Source organism: Pantherophis guttatus, chromosome 3 (assembly GCF_059756535.1).
Source record: "Pantherophis guttatus breed Tessera chromosome 3, ASM5975653v1, whole genome shotgun sequence".
Lineage (NCBI taxonomy): Eukaryota > Metazoa > Chordata > Lepidosauria > Squamata > Colubridae > Pantherophis > Pantherophis guttatus.
In genome coordinates, this window is record NC_142065.1 from 144,652,316 (window position 1) to 144,674,977 (window position 22,662).

At 37.8% G+C, this 22,662-nt stretch overlaps 2 long non-coding RNA genes and 1 pseudogene across 2 annotated transcripts in view; all 3 read left to right on the forward strand.

The window, feature by feature from the left end:
- LOC117672443 (uncharacterized) overlaps positions 1-17,020 on the forward strand; it is a 69,105-nt gene extending 52,085 nt beyond the window's left edge. The window contains exons 2-5 of the long non-coding RNA XR_009620229.1: positions 994-1,057; positions 3,218-3,331; positions 15,803-15,892; positions 16,709-17,020. This is a non-coding gene — a long non-coding RNA (uncharacterized LOC117672443). The remainder of the gene's footprint in view (positions 1-993; positions 1,058-3,217; positions 3,332-15,802; positions 15,893-16,708) is intronic.
- Positions 10,944-11,792, forward strand: LOC148114860 (uncharacterized; annotated as a pseudogene).
- Positions 17,021-17,873: 853 nt separating the features above from the next.
- On the forward strand, positions 17,874-19,565 carry LOC117672444 (uncharacterized). The gene is made up of 3 exons (XR_004593245.3): positions 17,874-18,339; positions 18,499-18,543; positions 19,230-19,565. It is a non-coding gene; the product is annotated as an uncharacterized LOC117672444 (long non-coding RNA).
- Positions 19,566-22,662: the final 3,097 nt, after the last annotated feature.

The window sequence follows — 22,662 nt, forward strand, 5'->3', positions numbered from 1 at the left end:
AATGAAGGAAGAAACTAGAGTGAAAGTAATAAACAAAAAGAAATATGCATCTTGTGTAAAAAAGAAAATAGTTTAATCTCCCGACAGAATGAATGAAAAACAGAAATAAGGAAATGGTATGTAGAAACTATTTGAAATATAATGAAAAAGAACTATGTTTTATAGTGCCACACAAACATGTGAAGTTATAAGGAGTATGTAAACAGACCACTTGGTGAAAAGTTGAAGTGAAAGTGGCAATGTATGAGAAAAATGCATATAAAGAAAATGTTGGCTAAAAAAATAATGAGAGAAAATCACATAATGTGTATAAAGGGAAAAAAATAGTTGTGTAATAAAAGAGAACAAGGGATGGTTAAGATTAAGACAGGAAAAAATGAAAAAATATTTTGATGTTGAGGATCAGCGTAAAAAATAATAATTAAGGGGTGAGTAGCATAACCTTACTGGGACATCTTTAAAAGTTGCATTAGAATGGATATAAAGGTTTGGGGTGGGGAAAATCCAGCTAGAACTCATATTGGAGTTGTACTTCATTATTATCCAAGTCTACCAGTAGATAGAAAGCGGATTACGTTTTTAATCCGTATGCTGAAGAGAGTTGTTCCAAATTGTACCTCGGAGACATGGAAGCCTCATTGGTGCTATAGGAAAACACATAAATGTTATTGCAGAACAGAAACAACAACAACAACAAAAAAAAAACAGGAAAGAAAGAAGGGTTTCAAAACTGCCACTACTGACAAATAAAATCAACAGTTAAAGCAAGTTATTTCAATGATGTCAGAAAATAATGAGAAGGAATATTCCAATCAGAGTTCACTTGTATTGTTAAATTACATCCTAACGACTCATGCATTAACCACATTTTACTTGTTTCAAAAAATCTATTGAATGAATTTACCAATATTTAATTTCTTTTGACGAGAGGACATGGCTTCATACATCTTGCTGTCTTTCAGTGCCCTGAATGCTTGTTTATTGTATTTCCAGAACTACTGCTGGATGGGGAAGGGGAAAAAAATTGCAAGGAGCTAAAGCTACTCAATTGTTATCAGTAAGTTCCTTTTATTTTATGCTCTTTGCTCCTTCAACAGCAGGAAGTTCCAGGATTCCTTTACAGGCCAATTGCTTGGCAAGTAGCATAGAGCTTATATAATTCACTCCTCTGAAGGCAGCCATTCCTTATCCTTCAAATGTTCACACCGCAATTTTATGTAGACTATATTAAAATGCATTGTGAGGAGAAAGAGCCGATTCCTCAAATTTCAGGTTCAATTGCATTGGCCTTTGCCAGTTAAAAAATGTAGAGATATTGAATATCTTTGCCCGAGAGCTTGGAAAGTGATTGCCCATTGGAGTTCACAGCTTTGGGGAGATAGACAAAAATATAGATGTACACAAATGTTGCACCCATAAGCACACTGATTGCCTCTCTCTTGGAGCACATGGCATATACACTACCCGTTTTCCCGCAAAGGTCTATTTTTTTTTTTTCCTCAGTGCTTTTAATGACAGTTGCTTTGGGCAGTTGAGGTGTCTATATATTGCCAAGTATGTGTTTCAAAGTTCTGGTACTATCAATTTAATTTGCGAGAAACAGTTTGGGGAAAGTCACACTGTTTATATAATCAGGGAAAACCAAGCAGCACATTTTCCACAGGCATTGTGAAATAGAATGCGAGGAATTGCAACTGATTAGGATGGGATAATATTATTAAGCTCGGTTTCTGAAATTGACTAGAGTGGCATAGGGGCACCATTCAGAAAGGAAAGGCATGGTCTGATTTCCAATTCCAACTAAAAACTGAGGCACAGTGAAGGATTGGTTCCTTTTAAAAAGTTGTGTGATTATTTGAATGGACAAAGAAAGGGCTCATCGTTAGCCATTCAGTTGTGTCCGATCAGTGGTGGGATTCAAATAATTTAACAACCGGTTCTCCCTGGGTCAGGTTGGCTGTTGTGGGAAGTGTGTCCCATCCCCATCCTCCAGCTCTGCCACACATGCAGAATGAGCCTCCCGCGATGGCCAACCTGACCCTGGGCGAACCAGTTAAATTACCCATCCCACTATCAAAGGGGATCCTGGGTGCTGCGCTGCAATGGAGAAATGAGCAACCAAGCGGCTGGCACAACCAGAGGAGGAGAAGGAGGGAGAAGAAAGAAGAAAAGCACTCTTCTCCTTCCCTCGTGCCAGCCGCTCCGTTGCCCATTTCTCCACTGCAGCGCAGCGCCCAGGATCCACTTTGATAGTGGGGAGGGGGTGTAATTTAACAACCGGTTCACCTGAACCGGCTCCCAGCACTGGCTCCCAGCACTGTGTCCAATCCTTGTCTACTCTATGGATCAGCACTCTCCATGCCCTTCTGTCTCACACTGCTTTCTTCAGATCTGCCATGGTCATCTGGTGTTTATAGTATCCAGCCAGCAGGTACTGGGAGGTGGGGAGGCTTCTCTTTTTTCCTCTGATCACTCCCAGCATGATTGATGTTTTAAGTGAATCAGCTCTCATGACATAACCAGTGTATGACAGCCTCTGTTTGGCTATCTTGGCTTCAAGTGATATTTTTGGTGAAGGTCTCTAGGACTTCTTTGTTTATTATTTTTGCAGTCCATGGGATGCGTAATGGTCGCTTCCAGTACTACAGTTCAAAGGCGTCCATCCTTCTCCTATCTGCCTTTTTTAAAGTCCACGTTTCACAGCCATAAATAGCAATTGGGAAATTGCTACTTAATTGGAAAACTGGGAAATTGGAAAAGGGGAAATTGAAAAAAGAAAGGGGGAGGTACCCAGAAGCTCCTGGACAGACTGCAACAGTATTTTTTTTTTAATTTGATTTATATGCCGCCCTTCTCCGGAGACTCAGGGCGGCTTACAATGCGTTAAGCAATAGCCTTCATACTTTTGTATATTTTATACAAAGTCATTTTATTGCCCCCATAATCTGGGTCCTCATTTTACCTACCTTAGAAAGGATGGAAGGCTGAGTCAACCTTGAGCCTGGTGAGATTTGAACTTGCAGTAATTACAGGCAGCAGATGTAAGTGGATGTTATAACAGTGCTTTAGTCTGCTGAGCCACCAGAGCTCCGTATTCAGGTATGTATGATGTATTTGTTCGTCTTTGATTGCTGAATAATTTGTGTATGTTCTGCTTTATTTTTCCATAGTATCAAGGTGTCATGGCCATAGCCAATCGTTTATTTTCATTTTTCAGGACTTCACTTGTCAGATACAAAATATTGTTGGAGTGTTTTATGCATTGAGGAGGTGTTGTTCGGTTACGGAGGACAGCACTCTTCGTTCTGAGTGGCATGGCCTGAAGGAATTAGTAAGATCTCTGCTGTGTGACTGTCATTATGCTATTTCCATGCTATTTGCTTCCTCATCTCTTTTCCCAACAAATATATATTAAAATAAATCACTGTGGTATGTATTTCCTGAGATGAACTAGCCACATTATAGAGATGACCAGATAAAATGCAAGTATGCCCTGTATGATTCAGAATAATTGTCACTATTTCCTTATATTCTGTTTTTTCAACACTGAAATAATAATCTCTGGACAATTTTCTAATCCATATGTCAAGGATGATGAGTAGGAAATATTTTAAATCTATAAAACAGAGCAAAACTACTTAGCTCAGATAAGAAACCAAGTAATATTACTTGCTAAGAAATTAATTCTCCTTTACATAGTACAGCTGTTTTTATAATGGAAATACAGTCTAATATTTTCTGTGGGATACATTTGAATAGTGTTTGTTTGTTTGTTTGTTTGTTTGTTTGTTTGTTTGTTTGTTTGTTACATTTCTATACCACCCATCTCACCTAAATGACTCTGGGCCACCTAAATGACTCTGTCTGCCTGTCTGTCATTTATCTATACACATACATTCAGAATGCCACAATGGTTATATTCACAGTGTTTAATTATGCTTTATCAACTAAGTCATCATGGCTAGGTATACATATGTTAAGCCATAAATCATGATATACAAATCACAACTAACTGGATTCATACAACATATCAAGTCAAATCCAAACAAATCACATTAGCGTTTAGCCTGTTCTCCTTTTATTATTGATTGTTTAACTTTGGACTATTGGACAAAATTAACCACCTGCAAAAAAAGTCAAATAATAGTTTTAGAGTTATCTTAATTTCCACAATTTTGATTATAATACTGTTAATTTTCATTCTATTGCTGCAAATCACATTTTGCTAAATCTAAAAAAGCAAAACAGAGTCAACTGTACTTTTTACTTTTGGGGTAGGCTTGGATTTTTAGGCTGGACTGGGAAGCTGGAAAAAAAATCCTGGAATAAGGCAATGGGAACCACTTTATTATTGCTGCCAAGAAGCCTGCATCAATGTGCCCACCTAAGGACTCATGCTCAGCTCAGTAGAAATAAAATAATTTTATTAAGAAATATGTGGATCTTGATCTATTCTAAGTAACTAGTTCAGATCTATCTGGCTTATTGTGGACTAACTCCAGGTGAATATACTGTCTAAACTTTGCTGCTAAATAATTACACTTAGAATTACAAATATATTTTGTTCAAGGTAAATCACTGTGATCATTTCAGTGATTGTGTCTTTTGCATCGTTTGCAAAGGCTATGTTACATCATGTGTATCATCTGCATCATGATTACATTATGCAAATTATATAAATCATGGAAATTAGCCCATTGCTTGGTTATATCAAGGTCTGTTAAATCAAGTTTCAGTATATTGATTCTCAAAAAAAACTAAAAGGAAAAACTGAAAGTTTAATTAACTCTTTGGAAAAATGAATGGAAATTAGCCATTTTCTGTAGTACATTCAAATATAATTTTGTGTTTGTTTGCAGAGGATTTTCTAAATTGTTATTTTTTTACAGTTTGATAACTTCTTGCTTTTTGCTATTTTCCCCTCTATTTACTGCAGCATTTTATCCTTAAAAACTTTTTCTTTGTATTTTATACTTTCATAAACTAATAAAAAAAAGTTTTGATCCAAAAAAAAAAAAAAGCAAATTCTTGGGTTAGCCCATCCAGTCAAAAGCAAGTTATATCCTTCCAATGAATTTATAGAGACTGGTGTATATATATATATACAGTATGTGTATATATATATGTATATATATGAATGTCTCTGTGTGTATATGTGTGTGTATATATGTATGTACAGTATATGAATGTATATATGTACAGTATGTATATGTGTATGTATGTGTGTGTATATATGTGTATGTGTGTATATATGTATGTATATGTATGTGTGTGTATAAATTGGAATATGACTGTGGATGTAGCTGAATTCATACATTATGGTAAGCCAAGATGTGGCTTGGTTGGTTTTGGTTTGGTGTATTCTATGATCCCAACCATGATGATTTGTAGACCATAATTTTGTTCTATCTGAGTCACCATATTCAGCTTAGGGAATAAACATGGTTAAACAAAATTTACTGAGAATTAGTAAAAACAAACTGAAAAATATGAACATATCACTTGTACTAGAATCTTCTAAGACAGTGTTTCTTAACCTCAATCACTTTAAGATGGGTAGATTTCAAGTACTAGATTACTCCAGCCAGCATGCTGGGTTGAAGTCTACCCATTTTAAAGTTGCTGAGGTTGAGAAACATTGTTCTAAGATAATATATCAATGTTGTCTCCCTTCTAGTATGTTTGCAGTATTGGTGTGTAATATTACCGCTGTTTAATGTCTTGTATTTTATGTATCATTTTGCTGGTTTTTTTAGATGATTCTCTCTTCAATTGCTTAATGGAATGCTCAGATATTCAAACCTGATCATTTAATTGCACAGCAAAGATTCAGAAACTATGCTACTGCTTTCTGGCTCCAGCTGCAATAAATTTGACTTGATTGATTCATTTATTCTTAATTTCTCTACCCTTAAAAACTCACAAATATTGTTGTCCTACATCTGCAACCTCTATGTAGAAAACAACAACGTAAGGCTGGGAATTCTTTTTATGACTGCAGTCTATATAGGAATCCACACGCTCCAGACACATCGTTTTTAAACTTGGCCAGTTCCTACTTAGAAAAATGGCAGACGCTGTCAAAAATGTTTCCACCCAGTTGCCATCTTTATGACATTGACAAATTAAACAATATTTGTTTTAATCTGAGGTACGAATAAGCTAGTATAATGGAACAGTGTGTTCAGCAAACACCGTCACTATAGAAATCATGGGAAGAAATTCTAGAAGCATTTTGGAAAGAAAAAAAAATACTGTAATTTGAGACAATTTTTTTTCCTGAATGGAAAATCTAGTTGTCGTTTCAATGATTCCCTATGGAATACAGTACTATTCTTAAAGAAATGGTAACTTTCCAATATCATCAACTGAAAAAACGAAATGTCATATTTAAAGGTTTTGATCATCAGATGGAATGATGCAATAGCTCACTGCAACTCTGTAAATGGCTTGGCCTACAGTCTTATTTGAATCTCCTGCTCAATGGCAAAATGGTTGGGTTTGGCCAAAGTGGTGGCTTTTGAATGAGACCATGTGGTGACCATTCTGGTTGGGAATTCTGGAAACCGCAAGTTGAGAAAAGCTGGAAAATAATTGCCTTTAAATTGCAACCCTATCAACATATACCTGGGAATAGGTTTCAATAACATGTTTTACTATTCCTGGATACCCAGGTGGGCATGTAACAATAATTACATTTATTCTTCCATTTAATTCCAAATGCATTCTTTTTTCCAAACATGGGTACTTATGTAACCAGTATGCTAGGCTCCAAAGACTAGAAATTCTGTTCTTTTTTTTTTTATTATTGAAAAGTTTTATAAGAAATACAAACAATTTTCTCCCCCCCACCCTTTCCCCCTCCCCACATAATAGAAAGTGTACATTTTCTTATACATAATAAATGCATGTTTCCCTTAAAGAAAGCATTAAAATAGGACATTTTAATTACATTCGGAGTTGCTCTTCTTCTCTTTCTTCCCTCATTCCACAACAAACCTTCTTCTTCTCCTCCTTTCTTTCCCTTCCCTCCCTCCTCTTCTCTCCTACTTTCTCCTTCCTCCTCTCCTACCTCATCCTACTTCCTTTTCCTTTCCCCCACTTCTCTCTTCTTTTCCCCCTTCTCACCTTCACTCCTACTCCTGTCCCCTTCCTTTCCTCCTCTCCTTCTTCCATTCCTCTCCCTCCCTCTCCTCTTCCTACCCTCTCCTCCTCTCTCCTTTCTAACTTCTTTGCTGTGAAATATTCTCCTCCTTTAGTATCTGAGCAACTCCTGTATACTAATCGTAGATACTTTCTTCTGTTAAAACATTTCTCTATTCACCACTTTTTTTTCCCCATCCCAACCCTTATCCCACCCTCCCCACCCCACCCGACTTCCCAGAGCAAAAACGGGGTATAGCGTCTAACAAACATATGCTAAAATAAACTAATTATAAATTTCAAAACTCCCACACGTTCTTTAACTCCCCTTGCTCCAATTCATCAACCTCCCTTTTATAAATCCTCAAGACCAATTCCGTTAAATTCATTCATCCTAATTATAAAAAAAACTTTTTCTTGATGTATAATCCAATACTTTAGCAATATTACAAACAGTAAAAGTCATAAGTAAATTTCATTTCCATACCTTTGAACATCATTCTTTTTGAACATTACTCCCTAATAAAATTCTGAATTTAACATTAATCCTCTTTCCTTCAAAAAATTGGGTATCTTGAAATCTTACACATTTTATCTCATATACCTGTTAAAATAATATAATCTTATGTTAAACATTTTGAAAATCTCTTAATACCTTTAAAACACTTATTTACCAAATATAAATTTCAAAATCTACAAGAGGATATCTTTCAAGTTTTCAATTAACCATTTTAATACCTCTAACTTTTTAGAAAGCAACCCTTTTACTATCCAAAACTAGTTATCGTTTTGTAATAGAATTCTGAATTTTACATTAATCCTCTTTGCTTCAAAAAGTTGGGCATCTTGAAAGCTTACACAATTTATCTGATATATCTTTTAAAATAATATAATCTTATGTTAAACATTTTAAAAATCTCTTAATACCATTAAAACACATATTTGCCAAATGCAGATTTCAAAATCTACAGGAAGATATCTTTCAAATTTTCAGTTCCTAAAATAGCCTTTAATACCAATGTAATTAAACTTTTCAATTTATTACTAGAATCTTCCTTCCCCAAAGAGAGAAAAAACAAAGCAAATACTTAATCTTCTATTCTTCTCTTCTTTCTATATTTTTTCCAGTCCTTTTTTTTATTAATTCTTTCAACATTCCCCCCAATTTTATTTTTGAAAATTTTAAAATGTTGATTTGAGGTTGATGTTTCTGAAATACTCGCTCTCTTCTTGAAATCACTTTTTCTAGTTTGAGATCTCCATTTCGACTCTTCTTGCTTGTATAATCCTTCAGTCCATTCCTTTGTCCATATAGCCAAAATTTGTTGCCATAAAGTTTGTCAGCTTGCAATAAAGAATCTATTTGTTGCTTTTCTATCAGTTGAATGGAAGCGTCTACCCAGTTCTTTGTTTCAGCTGTGCCAGCCTGCCTTTCAGTCCTAACAGCCTCTTTATCTTCCAAGGGCAGACTCCTCTGAAAAATTTCCTGCTGCCCATCTAACGACTCCTTATAATTTTCCAAGTTGTTTTTTGAAAAAGCTCTTTCAATTATATCCAAAAGCGCAGAATTAAAGGATTCTAGAAGTTCTTGAAAAGCTTTAACAGTTACAGCTTGAGAATTTGCTGATTCACCAGCCCTGCTGTCAGCCATATTTCAGCCACTTTGTATTTATCCAGCTATTAGGTCGACAATTCCAACTATTTTCCACACAGTATAAGATCAAAATTTTAGTTAAAGTCAATACCAAATTCTTTTCCTAGGCACTTCCACTTTAAAACTTTCTCTTAAGGTGTAATCCAGTAGCTGTATCAATGTTGCAAACGTTAACAAGCGTAACAAGCACTTTCCCTTGTAGCTTCCTCCTCCCGCCCTCAGGCGCCATTTTCTGCATTTTAAAACGGAGTTAAAGTGTTACTTGCAATTTTTTTTCTTTTTTCTCCTGGTTTGCTCTGTCTGCAATCAAGGTAAAGATGTTAAAAGTCCCCTCATTTTTTTCCCAGCAGATTTTGGTCACGGCTTCTAGCTTCGCTTTTGCGGAGTCGTCCCTGGTCCGGAGCACCTTGACAGGCTTCAATTGGGAGCCCACGCCCTTCGCGCCCCAGGATTCCTCCTGGCGCGCTTGGGGGGCTCTACCCCCCCCTGTCAGTTCTTCTCTCTCCCCTTTGCCTGGGGAGAGGGTTTTTTGCCACCAGACAGCTGTTTTTCGGCTGTTCTGGCGGCATTTACGGAACCGGGGATCAGGCGCTCATAAAAGAGCGTCTTCAAAGCTCGCGGAGCCAAGCGGAAGTCGCTAGAAATTCTGTTCTTATAATAACCAGAGTCATCCATTTGCCCACCACATTTTAACAGAATAACAGAGTGGAAGAGACCTTAGAGATCTTCTAGTCCAACCCCCTGCTCAAGAAGGAGACTCTACACTATTTCAGATAAATGGTTGTCCAATCTCTACTTTAAAATCTCCAGTGATGGAGCTTCCACAACTTCTGGAGGCAAGCTGTTCCACTGATTAGTTGTCAGCTGATTATAGCATGCTCTGCAAATCCAATGAATATGATTAATTTACCATTCAGGATGTTGTGAAAAGCCCCCAATATTTATTATTTTGTCAGGTATGATTAATTTTACTAAGGATAAATATGTTTTGCTGTTCCATCATAAGAAAAGGTTTTTGTAGGCTTAGAGAATTGAAAGATTTGCAGAAACATCATTTTTAAATATAGCCTAAATGGGCACCACACAAAAAAAGAGTAAAAAGAGAGTAAAATGCTCACACCGTGAAACTTTTAATGGCCAGAGGAAAGGAAAGAGTAGAATATCTAGGAAAAGAAATGGCTAGAATGCTGAATTCATACAGCAGTGTCAAAGTATTATAATAAGCTTCATAGTTGCTGCTCTGTACAAGGCAATTTATCTACCATCAATAGTACCAATTTTTCATAAGGATTTCATAGAGGGTTCAATTCAAATAATTTATAATTCCATTTGTAACAAGCTTAATTAGAAGCCTCATTATTTCCTTGCAACTGCCTCCAAAATAAATGTGTATATGAACAGATAGGTTTCTAATCTGATGTGTCGATAGAATTATATTTATCATGCAGACCTGAAGCTTTCTTGAAAAATGAAAATTAGATCTGAAAAGACTTCATTCCCATAAAACCTTACACTGCAGCTTTTTTTATTAGTATTAAAATGAATAAACATGCTGAATGTCAGAGGAAAAAAAAGTCCCAAATTGGTACATAAATCTTCCTAAGACTGGCATATTGTAGATTTGCTAGTACTACAACACCCAGAATTATGAATGGATTTAGGGCACCAGAAAAACAACATAGGCCAAAAGACGGATCACTTTTTTGCTAGCATCAAGACTGATGATTTGTATAGCTAAGTAGAAGTAGGAGAAACTAAAAACAGTTGGTGTACTGGAGTGATCATGCTTTTCCAATTGCAATTAGTCTAATGTCAGAGGCAAGGTTCACATATAATCTTAAATCATTGTTTGTTTAAACTAAAAATGCATTGCAGCAAGATTATTATATGGACAAAGATGGAAAAATACTGACGAGCCCACAATGGAGGAATGGATAGTGAAGATGGCAGAACTAGCAGAGGTAGCCTGTTGGCTAGGAATAAAATAATGAGATTGGAAAACAACAACAACAACAACAACAACAACAACAACAACAACAATAACAACAACAATAACAATTATTTATAATTATATTATTATTATTATTATTATTATTATTATTATTATTATTATTATTATTATTATTTTAAAGTTGAACCAGCTCTGATGGAGGTCAACAAGAGGAAGCTGCTCAAAGTGCAGCAAACCAAGACTCAATATAGGAAAACAGCGATGCAAACTCGAACTGACAGCTGGTGTAACAAAGCACTGCATGGACAGTTTCTTGAGAAGATCCAAGGAAAAGTAGATAAGGAAAAGACCTGGTTATGGCTGACCAATGGAACACTGAAGAAAGAAACAGAAGGTCTGATTTTTGCAGCCCAGGAACAAGCCATCAGAACGAATGTAATCAAAGCCAGAATAGAAAAATCTGCTGATGACCCCAAATACAGATTTTGCAAAGAAGCGGATGAAACCATTGATCACATACTGAGCAGTTGCAAGACAATAGCTCAGACTGACTACAAACAACGTCACAATACAGTCGCTCAGATGGTCCACTGGAACTTGTGTCACAACTACCATCTGCCTGTAGCAAAGAACTGGTGGGATCATATGCCTGAAAAAGTGGTCGAAAATGAGCATGCATAACTACTCTGGGACTGCCGAACACAGATTGATAAGGTTTTGGAACACAATACCCAGAATATCACGATTGTGGAGAAGAAAAAAGTGTGGATCGTCGACATTGCCATACCTGGTGACAGCAGAATCGACGAGAAACAACTTGAAAAAGTCACCAGATATCAGGACTTGAGAATCGAACTGCAGAGACTCTGGCATAAACCAGTGCAGGTGGTTCCAGTGGTAGTCGGCACATTGGGTGCTGTGCCTAAAGACCTAGGAAAGCACTTAAAAACAATTGGCGCTGACAAGATCACCATTGGTCAGCTGTAGAAAGCCACCTTACTGGGATCTGCTCGCATAATCAGCCGATACATCACGCAGTCCTAAACGCTTGGGAAGTGTTTGACTAGTAATTTGGGATACAAAATCCAACATGGTTATCTTGTTTGCTGTTTATCCTGTCAAGTTTGTGTATAATAATAATAATGCAATGCAATGCAATGCAATGCAATGCAATGCAATGCAATGCAATGCAATGCAATGCAATGCAATGCAATGCAATGCAATGCAATAATATAATATAATATAATATAATATAATATAATATAATATAATATAATATAATATAATATAATATAATATAATAATATAATATAATATAATATAATATGATATGATATGATATAATATAATATATTTGCTGAAAACGGAAAAAGAAAAATATTGAATAAAGGGTTGAACGCATTTCTATAATGTTAAAGAGGGAAAGGGGATAAAAGAACTTTTCTTCTTCAGTTAAATTCTTTTCTGTACTTTACCTTTTTCCTTTTTCTTTCTTTTCTTTATACTTCTATACTTGTTTCTTAGAAGACAAATATAGAGGAATATAAACAAACTTTTAATAAAAAATTAACATTAAAAATTGCATAGCAGCTGAGTTATCCACTGTGGTTTACAAACCATAAAAGTTGGGTTTTGTACGACATGCCAAGCCAACCTTATAACCATATAATTGCATCATTTTACTGGACAAAGTTAAATCCTGTAAGTCTAGTGTGCCACCTTATCTTTGTTGAGTTGGCATCTGCTGTAAAAGTACAACATTGATTTCTGCCAACTTGCTGCGGTGAGAATGCAGAAAACAATGCCAGAATTGCTTAATAAGACAATTCAGTGGTTTAAAGTAAGTCTAACTTTTAACATATATGAACGGTGTTCAAATCCTGTCTGAACTATGAAAGACAGCTAGGTGACCTTGGGCAAGTCATTCTCTCTCAGCCCAACTCACCTCACAGGGTTCTTGTTAGAAGGAAGAAGGTGTGTGGATATGTTCACCACCTTGAGTTATTTATAAAAAAATAATCAAGGCAGGATACAAATAAATAAAATATAATTCAACAAAATGTGCTTGTTTACTTAACTAGCGAATGTATTTGTTTCAGTTTCACAATCCAAAGAAGTCACAATGCACAACATCAAAGAAAAAATAAAACACAGCAATAAAAAACCAAATTGATCCCATTATCAAAAAATTAAAAACAGCCACAACAGAAAGCCAAGAGAAAATCAATTGAAGGCAAGATAAAATAAAATGGGTTTAATATGTAGGCAGATTTACACTAAGGTAGAGGCTGCAGGTCAGGGGTGGGTTTCACTTACCTTTGCTACTGGTACACTCGCGCACATGCCACTTCTGTGCATGCGCAGAAGCTTCTGCACATGCACAGACTGTATTTGATAATGTCCAGGTGGGTGGGCGGAGCCTCCCGCCGCCTGAACCGGGACGAACTGGTAGCAACCCACCACTGCTGCAGGTGCTTTGTGGGGGGAGTTCTATGAGGCAGGACTGCCCCAAAGAAGGCCTGTTTTCTAGCTCATATCTATAATGGTGTGTGGAAATGATTTGGGGATATATGAATAATAGCTGCAGTCTGGACAACCATAGTGCAAAAGGTACCTCAGCTCCAAAAGGAAAAACAGACGTAGGAAGAATCTCAGAAAGGACCCTCCCCAGTTTTCTGGAAAGTAAAAGTAAAGAGGAGAAGTGCTTTCAGACTTGCAAGATCTTATGACTTTCATTTTACAATAAAGGTAGCATTGGTACTCATGGTTTGTACTTCTCATGTGGACTACTTGAAGGGCTGAAAATACCCTGTATACCTCTGTGTAGAGCCGTGTGTGGTGCAGTGGTTAGAATGCAGTATTGCAGACTGACTCTGCCCACTGCCAGGAGTTTGATCCTAACCGGCTCAGGATCAACTTTCCATCCTTCTGAGATTAGTAAAATGAGGACCCAGAGCGTTGGGGGCAATATGCTAACTCTGTAAACCGTTTAGAGGCGGCTGTAAAGCACTTTGAAGTGGTATATATGGTAAGTAAGTGCTATTGCTATCCTTAAGAGAGGACATTTCTAGCAGGTCCTCTCTTAATGACTAGACTGGCCAGGCAGATTCCACTCTGACAAGGTATGTGACCTGATATATCCTGATGCTGTACTGTATAGGGTTTAACTATCAGCATTTTGAACTGGGCCTGAAAGCCTGCTGGACCTTAATATATTTTATTAATTTTATATAATTTTAGTAATTTTAGTAATTTTAGTAATTTTATATGGCAGGTTTCTCCTGCCAATCATCTTGCTGTTACTTTATGTAGGAGCTGCAATTTTCCGTTTGTCTCTATAGAGTGTGTTATGGTAGTCCAACATGCAGAATTTCCTAGCGGACGATGTTCAGAGAGTTAAATTTACCTTAAAATAATTGACTGCTTTGAATATTGCACATAACAGTTTTATTGTACAAACACCTGAATCAGCTACTACAGAAGGAACCTTGGCAGAATGTTGACTAGTACACTATCTTACTAGGATTTAACTGCATCATCATTATCATCTCACTGCATCTTAACATTGGAAAAAGAGTTTTCTTGATCTGATTGGAATACCTCTAGTTCCAGGAGTTTAGCTCAATTAGTCAACTCTTCCGAACAATGTTATCACATGCCTGATGATTTAAAGGGCTTATTCTTGATTTTGAATTTTTGTAAAAACAATACAAGAACGTGGTAGTTAAATATAGTGATGAACCATTCATTTCTTTCCCATTACATGATAGAAATAAGAAATAACTCCTAAAAATTTCATATTTAAAACATTAATTTCTCAACTCCCTAGATCAGTATCTTCTCCCCTCCCAATCAAAGCTTTCTCATTGCTATATTTATGTTCCCTATCCTTCACTAACATTTAATCAAATCCTCCTCAGCTTTGTAAAGCTCTGGAACATAAACACATTTACTGGCAGATTTTTTTTTAAAAAAAAACTTTTCCTGAAGACTATTTTAAGTTCATTTCTATATTTGTTTTGAACATGAAGCAAGACAGTTTCTGAACATAAACTGAAGATTTCCTATCATCTATAATGTTTTGTTTTCTAGGACAGCATTACAGCATCATTGTACTTCATGCACAAATCTAAGTGCCAAGTTGGAAAATTCAGCAAATAAGTTAAATTGGCTTCAAGCGCATATAGTTTATTCTGCTGCATTCTTTGAATTTAAACCTGTTTTTCTCTTTAAACAGAAATTCAGAGCAGACTATTTTTTTAACAACAGGCACAAGCAATTGCAAGAAGCCTGCCTTCCCTAGAAGATCTGTATATTGCGTGGGTCAGAAAGAGAGTTGAGAAGATTTATACATATCCCTCACATCCTGGACATAAACCTCCCTCAGGACAGTGCTATAGGGCAGTGATGGCTAACCTTTTTGCCGTTGTGTGCCAAAAGTGGGGGGAGCACAGAGGGGCTGTGTACGTGCGTGCCCACACCCATAATTCAATGTGTCCTGCCCCCACGCACGTGACCCCTCTGCACTCCCCCCAGTTTTAATATGTAATGGCCCAGTGGACTCGGTAGGCCTTTTTTTCAACCTCCCTATGCTCCAGAGGCTTTCTTGGAGCTAGGGAGGACAAAAACAGCCTTCCCCACGCCCCCAGAGGCTGGAAACAGCCTATTTCCCAACTTCCGGCGGGCCTGGAAGGCCTGAAAATCAGCTGGCTGGCACGTGCATGCATGCTGAAGCTGAGCTAGGCAACACTCGCGTGCTCACCAATATGGCTCCGCGTGCCACCTGTGGCACGCGTGCCATAGGTTCGCCATCACGGCTATAGGGCATTGCATGCCAAAATAACTAGACACAGTGACAGTTTTTTCCCTCATGCCATTACTGAACACCTAATTCTCAGTGTTATCTAATGTCTATGTATATTTACCCATGTAATAGGGTTGCAGTATTGTTATTTATCTTTCTTATTGTCTTCTTTACTATACCCTCTTATTGATATTGTTGTTGTTATTGTTGTTGTTATTATTATTAATTTAATCTTCAATTCAATCCACAGGGACTGGTAAAAACTATACAATTCAAGTCCTAACCAAGAATCTAAGAGCTGTTATGGTAACGTATGAGTATATAGGCAGTTCCAAATGAGGTGGGTTTTTTTTTTGCAAAGTCAGAATATTCAGGTCTAATAAATTCAAATAAGTTTCCATGTATCTAGGCAACTCTTTGGGTATTGCTCCAAGGGCTCCTATTACTATTGGTACAATCATTGGTTTCTTCCTGCACAATTGCTCAACTTCAATTTGCAGATTGTGGTATCTTTGTTATTTTTTCTAGTTGCTTCTCTTCAATTCATGCATCACGTGGTATTGCAATATCAATGAACCAGACTTTTTTCTTTTCCACAACAGTGATTTCAGACATGTTGTGGCCAAGAATTCTGTTTGTTTAGATTTGAAAGTCCCATAAGATCTTGACCTATTCATTTTTAAGAACTTCATCAATTTGGTCGTTCCCAGTAATTTTTGCTGCGTCCAAACTTCTGCCAAAGCTTCCAATGTATAATTTTGGCAACTCAATCATGACATTTTCTGTTGCTTTGTACGTACACTGAGAGCTTCTGCACCAGAGACAAATTTCTTGTGTATCTTATCACACTTGGCCAAATATTCTATTCTATTCTATTCTATTCTATTCTATTCTATTCTATTCTATTCTATTCTATTCTAATTCCTAGGTAGAATATACTACTAAAAGGTGAAACATTGTGGGCTATGGGAAGTTTCATTCTGAACTGGTTTGTTTCCTTAATGTCTCTAATATGCATGCTAATGTAGAATTGGGGAAAGTAGAACAAAATATTAATAAGACGCAGGGGAGAGTACACTCAATAGCTGCATTCACATAATAGTCTATGCCATTAAGTTTGACACTCTTTGGTGATGATGATTTGTACCTTACACAGTACCCAAGGCAAAAACTACTGCTTACGAATTTCAACTGGGCAAAACATTGAAAGAGGTGCTGGCTCAAGCAAACTCCTTGAAGCTTTGAGACATCCGCATCCTCCCAAGACTCAACACTCTGCTTAGGGCTTTTCCAGTTTATCTGGGAATGGATGGAAATGTATAAATTACACTAAGACTGCTGATGAAGCAAAATAGCTCTATATATGCATATATATGTGGAGACAACCGGAGAAAACTCATATGGCATCTATGGAAAGTGTGTCTCCTTTAAAGCGGTGCGAACTCTATTAAAATGGCAATGAACAAGGCTCACATGTTCCTCTGTCCTATAATATGGCTGTGTTGTTATTGTTGTTGTTGTGATAAAATGTTGGAAGGACTTTGGGAGACTGGAGGAAGACCTGCAACCAAGGCAACAATCTGACAAGAGGCAGTTCAGTCCACAGGTGGTGGGAAAGCATGGGAAGAGTTTCAAAAGGACTCTCCCTAGTTTTCCAGAGATGAAAAACAGAAAAGGGGGGGGGGGATACTTCCAATCTTGCAAGACTGATATTAGCTCTTTGAGGTAGTCCAGGCAAGAAGCACAATCAGGAGCATCAGCACTATCATTATTGTAAGGTTACATTAAACAGACTCTTGAGAGACTGAAACTACCGATCTGCCTCTTATCAGACTGTTGCTATGACTGCAAGTCTTCCTTTTGTTTCCCAAGGTCATTCCCACATACCATCACAGCTGTGTATGCTCAATCAGTAGTTGACTCCACATACTGCAGTAGCTGATAGCTTGCATGACCTTGGCTTTTTAGAGAACTTCCTTCAAAATCATACTTAGCCATGTATCACAATTTTCAAACCATGATAGCTGTGTCCCAATATGCTAAACTGAAGCCAAGCCAATAAAATTATCGTTTTATGTATGACACAGGTGACAAACTCACTGTGTCACGTTGCCATCATGTGATGTTTCAAGACGTTCACGGAGCTGGGGTGGGAGTGGCCTGTACATGACACATCGGGCCCATGGGCCGCCAGTTTGACACCCCTGTCTGTATGATGTCAACCCTGGCCAGTGTGGCTTGTTCAGTAAACTATGGCTTAGTATAAGGTTAAAACAGATCTGGGCTGCAAAATCTCAGAAGACCATAGATGGGAGCAAAGACTAAGAAACCTATCTTTGCTACCTTCTATTGGTCAGGTAGATGTTTGCATCCCAGAACTGGTCACCCTATGTAAGAAAGTAATAACAGATGAACTCCATGTAATATATATACTGTTCAATCAACAATTGTTGGATTCATTACAGAAACAATGGTCTTTTCCACTCTCCCTTTTTGTTTATCCTCCCAAGTTCAGAATAATTTTTGTCACTTTCCCTTTGCTGCAAAGAACTTCAAATCAGCTCACAGTAAAGGATGACAAAAGTTGGCATCCTGCCTACACCCTGTCCTAGTTCTCATTTGTACCTCATTATGTTTGTTTTCAGAGAGAGAAGAAGGCTTACTTCCTGGTTAACCTAAAATATCAGTGAAATGGTGGTGAAATACTATAGCTTCAGCAGAGAGGAAGAAAAACCAAGAATCCAGAAAGGGGCATGAAACAAACAGCTTACTAAGCATCCCTTAACTGTAAGGAATGGTCAAAAAGTCAAGATAGCAGCTACACGCATCTGGTCAAAGCCCAGGTCTTTTTAAAATGCATTGTGCTGTATGTATAAAGTGGGTGTGACTCCATTTGTGCTTGCAGCCATCATCCTGACTTTTTAACTCTCACCCTACTCTTTGTAGATGCCCCTGCTACCAGGCAGCTCTTGCATACCTGTGCAAGCACAGGTGAGCTAACAGTTATTTTTGTAGTAGAAGAATTGTAGAAGCTTTATGATGGGAATATATAGATAGGGCACCAAGACTGGGTTGGTGAAAAGTTGGTTTTCGAGGGGCCCCTAATATCATTGGAGCCTGTTTGGGAATGATGGCTAATTACTGAGAACTAAAGTAATCAGTTCTTTACTAAAGGTGCTTTTTCAATTAATTAATTGAATTAATTGATTCATTAATTGGATTAATTAATCCAATTAATTAAATTAAATTAAATTAAATTAATTGGATTTTAAATTGGATTTTTTAAATTTTGTACTTTTTGTGTTTTATCTGTTGGCTGTTCACCACCCCGAGTCCTTTGGGAGAAGGGCGGTATATAAATATAAACAATAAATAAATAAATAAATAAATAAATAAATAAATAGGCAACTGGACTTTCTGGTTTTTCTTTGAAGACATTTCACTCCTCATCCAAGAAGCTTCTTAGCTATGATGAGCTTCTTGGATGAGAAATGAAATGTCTTCAAAGACTTGAGATGGACAACCATATACATCAAATCAATTATTAATTAAATAATAAAATAACACTAAAGAAAGCCCAAGCACTTTGCATCACAGAAAACCCAATCATAATTTGAAGAGGGAAGGCTCTAGAAATAGCCTGCTGTTTACGGTTTACTTTCTATATCTATAACCAGATAAGATCTTACTTGGATCGTCTACAAATTCCAGACCAGAGTTTCTACTGTGGAGTTTAATGTTCAAAGAAGTTTTCTACATTTGTCCCAGTGGTGGGTTGCCCCCGGTTCGTATCAGTTCTATAGAACCGGCAGTAAAACCGGCGGGAGGCTCTGCCCACTGACCCTGACGCCATCAAAATGCTTCTGCGCATACGCAGAAGCTTCTGCACTTGCATATGCACCCCGTTGCAAGCCAGTAGTAAAGGTAAGTAGAACCCACCCCTGATTTGTCTCCTGCCTTCAAAAAGGAGCTCTTGTATAAAGAGGGGTTGTGAATAAATTATAATCTGGGTTCTCTTTATTGTGTACCTCATTTATCTTCTAACATGATTCTATCAGATTTTGAAAAGCATTACACAAATGAAGCCAATAGTTCTTTTTTAATATTTACCAGATTATATTTGCTCAAACTATTTATCAATGTTTCAGTGAGAGTAATTCCGCAAATAAAACGAGATCAGCATTCTAAAATTTCCATGACTTTTCTTGAGTATTTTTTCTTTATAAGCAAATATAAGAATCAGTCTGATAATGTTCCAATTTCTTTGGTGCTTTCTGTTTTGGAAGGATATGGTAAATATTTTGAATAGTGGCACTTATTATATTATGATTAAGAAGGTAGCATGGATGTGGGAAATCTGAACTTCATGACCTGATATTCATGAAAAGATTGTGCACATGGCGCATTAAGTCTCTGGAGCCTGTTAGGGTCCAGATGGGAGATGCCAGGATCAAACTAAATATTAGTAAGTTGGAGCTACTATTTGCACATCAGGGCTCCTCTACTTCCCTTGTGTTTGAGCCCATTCGTGCCAAGGCATGTGAATTTGTCATTTTCTTTCTTTGAAAACAGAGAATAGTTTGTGTGTATATATACTAGTATATAAGACTGGAAACAATGATGCTCAGACAACTGAAAGTAAATTGGAAAATGAATCACTGCTTCTCAATTGTACAAACAGGTAATTTTAAACTCTGGAGATTTCAGGAACAAATTGAAGTGACTCTTGAAGTGACATGTATTACTTTTCAAATTAGGTCATCTTGCCCAAATGCATTGCAATGTTCCCTACTCAAGGAGCCCAGAACGTCTGCCCTTTCATTCAGCCACAAAGAGTCTCACTGACATTTCCCCTTATTTTCACAGTTGGTAAAGAAGTTGTAAAGTTCTTCTGCTAGTCTCCCAAGCCTATCAAACTTGTGACCAGATCTGGCTATTGAACAAACTTATTCCAGGCATCTGGAAGTAGGAACATGTCTCCAACTATTTTACTGAAAACTATTCCTTGTCTCTACTCTACAATTTTAGAACAAGTCGTCTTAGACTTCAGTCTTGAACATCCTTTCCTGGGAATAAGCCCCAACAAATATTCCTCAGTCATATGCATTGCATTAGATTGCTAGTCTAATTACATTTACTGTATATGTGAAAATATGCACATTTTTAAAAATGAAAGCACTGCTAAAATGCAGGGGCAATTTGTAACATATCTACCTATAAAATTTACACCAGACATTCTGAATATTAAGCAAATTAACATGGTAACATACAATTTTGTAATTCTTGATTCAGTAATTTGAGATGACTTGACAATAGGCTCTGTTCTATGATAAGAGATCAGCTTAGCTGAAAGTTAAGACCCCTTTGTGAAGCTGATCAACCAGGATAGATCCTGATTTTTCTTTCTTTCTTGCAGAAATGTAAAAAGTGCAAACGATATTTAAAGAGAGCATATGACTGCTAGAGGTAATGAGAAATGTTATTGGAAATTATCTAAATTCCTATTAATATTTGAAACTTTGAGATGTAAAAATCTTGGGCTAGTAGTTCTCAGTGAATCTTTAGACCCAACAATCAGTCTGTCAAAGAAATTGGATCCCACTATAAGGGAAAAAAGGACATAAAAATGCTTGCAGGCATTGTTATTCATCAGTTTCAGTAAATTTCAAAGATATAAAAATATGCTAGAAAGCAATGAACAAAAGCTAACTGGAGCTGAAGCAATGTTCACCACTGTGGGAGCAATTGTTCCCTAAACTAAATAATGAGAGAAAGCAAATTAGCACAAAACATTATTTTATTTTGGCTGTTAAACCCAAACCTCTCCCAGGGTATTCTAATCTCAGGCTGTGCCAAGATGCTAATTTCCTTTGCATCCGTATCCTCAAAAGGAGGTTGGCAGCTCTGAAATTCCTTCCCATAAACTGTTGGAGATGGGAGGTGCATTTGGACTACTAGTAGACAAGGACTGCCTTAAGTCAGCTAACCAAGTCAGGGGGCAAAAGTTTTTGATTCATAGTGCATATCTAAGCATTTGTGGATATCTTTCATTCAGTCGTGTCTGATTCTCAGAGACTTCCCGTACAGGTCCTGGAAAATAGCTGCCAATTACTCCCCCCCTCCCCCCTTCATTCAGTTGTGTCCAATTCTCTGAGATTTCCTGGACAAATCCCTGCAGTTTTCTTGGTAAAAAGAAAGTGTGTTTTGCCACTGTCTTCTTCCTAGGACTGAGAGAAAGTGACTGGTCTTTGTGCCTAAGATGGGTCTAAAACTCATGGTCAACCATTGCGTTGAGGCACATGGGAAGTGAAATGGTGAGCTTGATGTTTCCTTGCATTCCATCAGGTTTCTTTGCATTCCATCGGCCGAGGTTACAGGGCAGGGGCGGGGGAGTAGCGGTTATTATTAAAGAAGGTCTGAGACCGAGGGAGGCCACGGTTCCTCAGACAGCCGGCTGTGAGTCCCTCCTCGTGAAGTGGGGTCATGGAGTTCAGATGGGTTTGCTGATCATGTACCTGGCTCCCTGCCACGTGGCAACAGCCCTGCCCGAGCTACTCAACGTCATCGCCGCGGTGGCGGTTGATACTCCCAGGCTTATGGTCATGGGGAATTTCAACCTGCCGTCCATGGGTGAGGCATCTGAGGTGGCTCGGGAGTTCATGGCTTCCATGACAGCCATGGACCTGACCCAGTTAATTCATGGCCCTACCCACACGGGGGGGGGGAAACATGCTGGATCTGGTCTTTGTCTCTGGACAGTGGCTGAGTGATCTTGAGATAGGGGATATAGTTACCGAGCCCTTGTCATGGTCAGATCACTCTCTCCTTCGTCTCGACCTTCAAACCGCTGCACTCCGCCGCAGGGAGGTGGAGCCGGTGAGATGGTTCCATCCCCGGCACCTGATGAAACCTGATAGGTTCCAGATGGAGCTTGGGCCATTTCCCGAGGCTCTGGCACACGCCTCGACTGGAGACCTAGTAGCTGCCTGGGATAGGGCGGCCGCTGGAGCTCTGGATCGGGTCGTGCCTTTGCGGCCTCTAATCCAGCTCCGATCTCATTTGGCTCCTTGGTTCACTGAGGAGCTGAGGGAGTTGAAGCGCCGGAAAAGA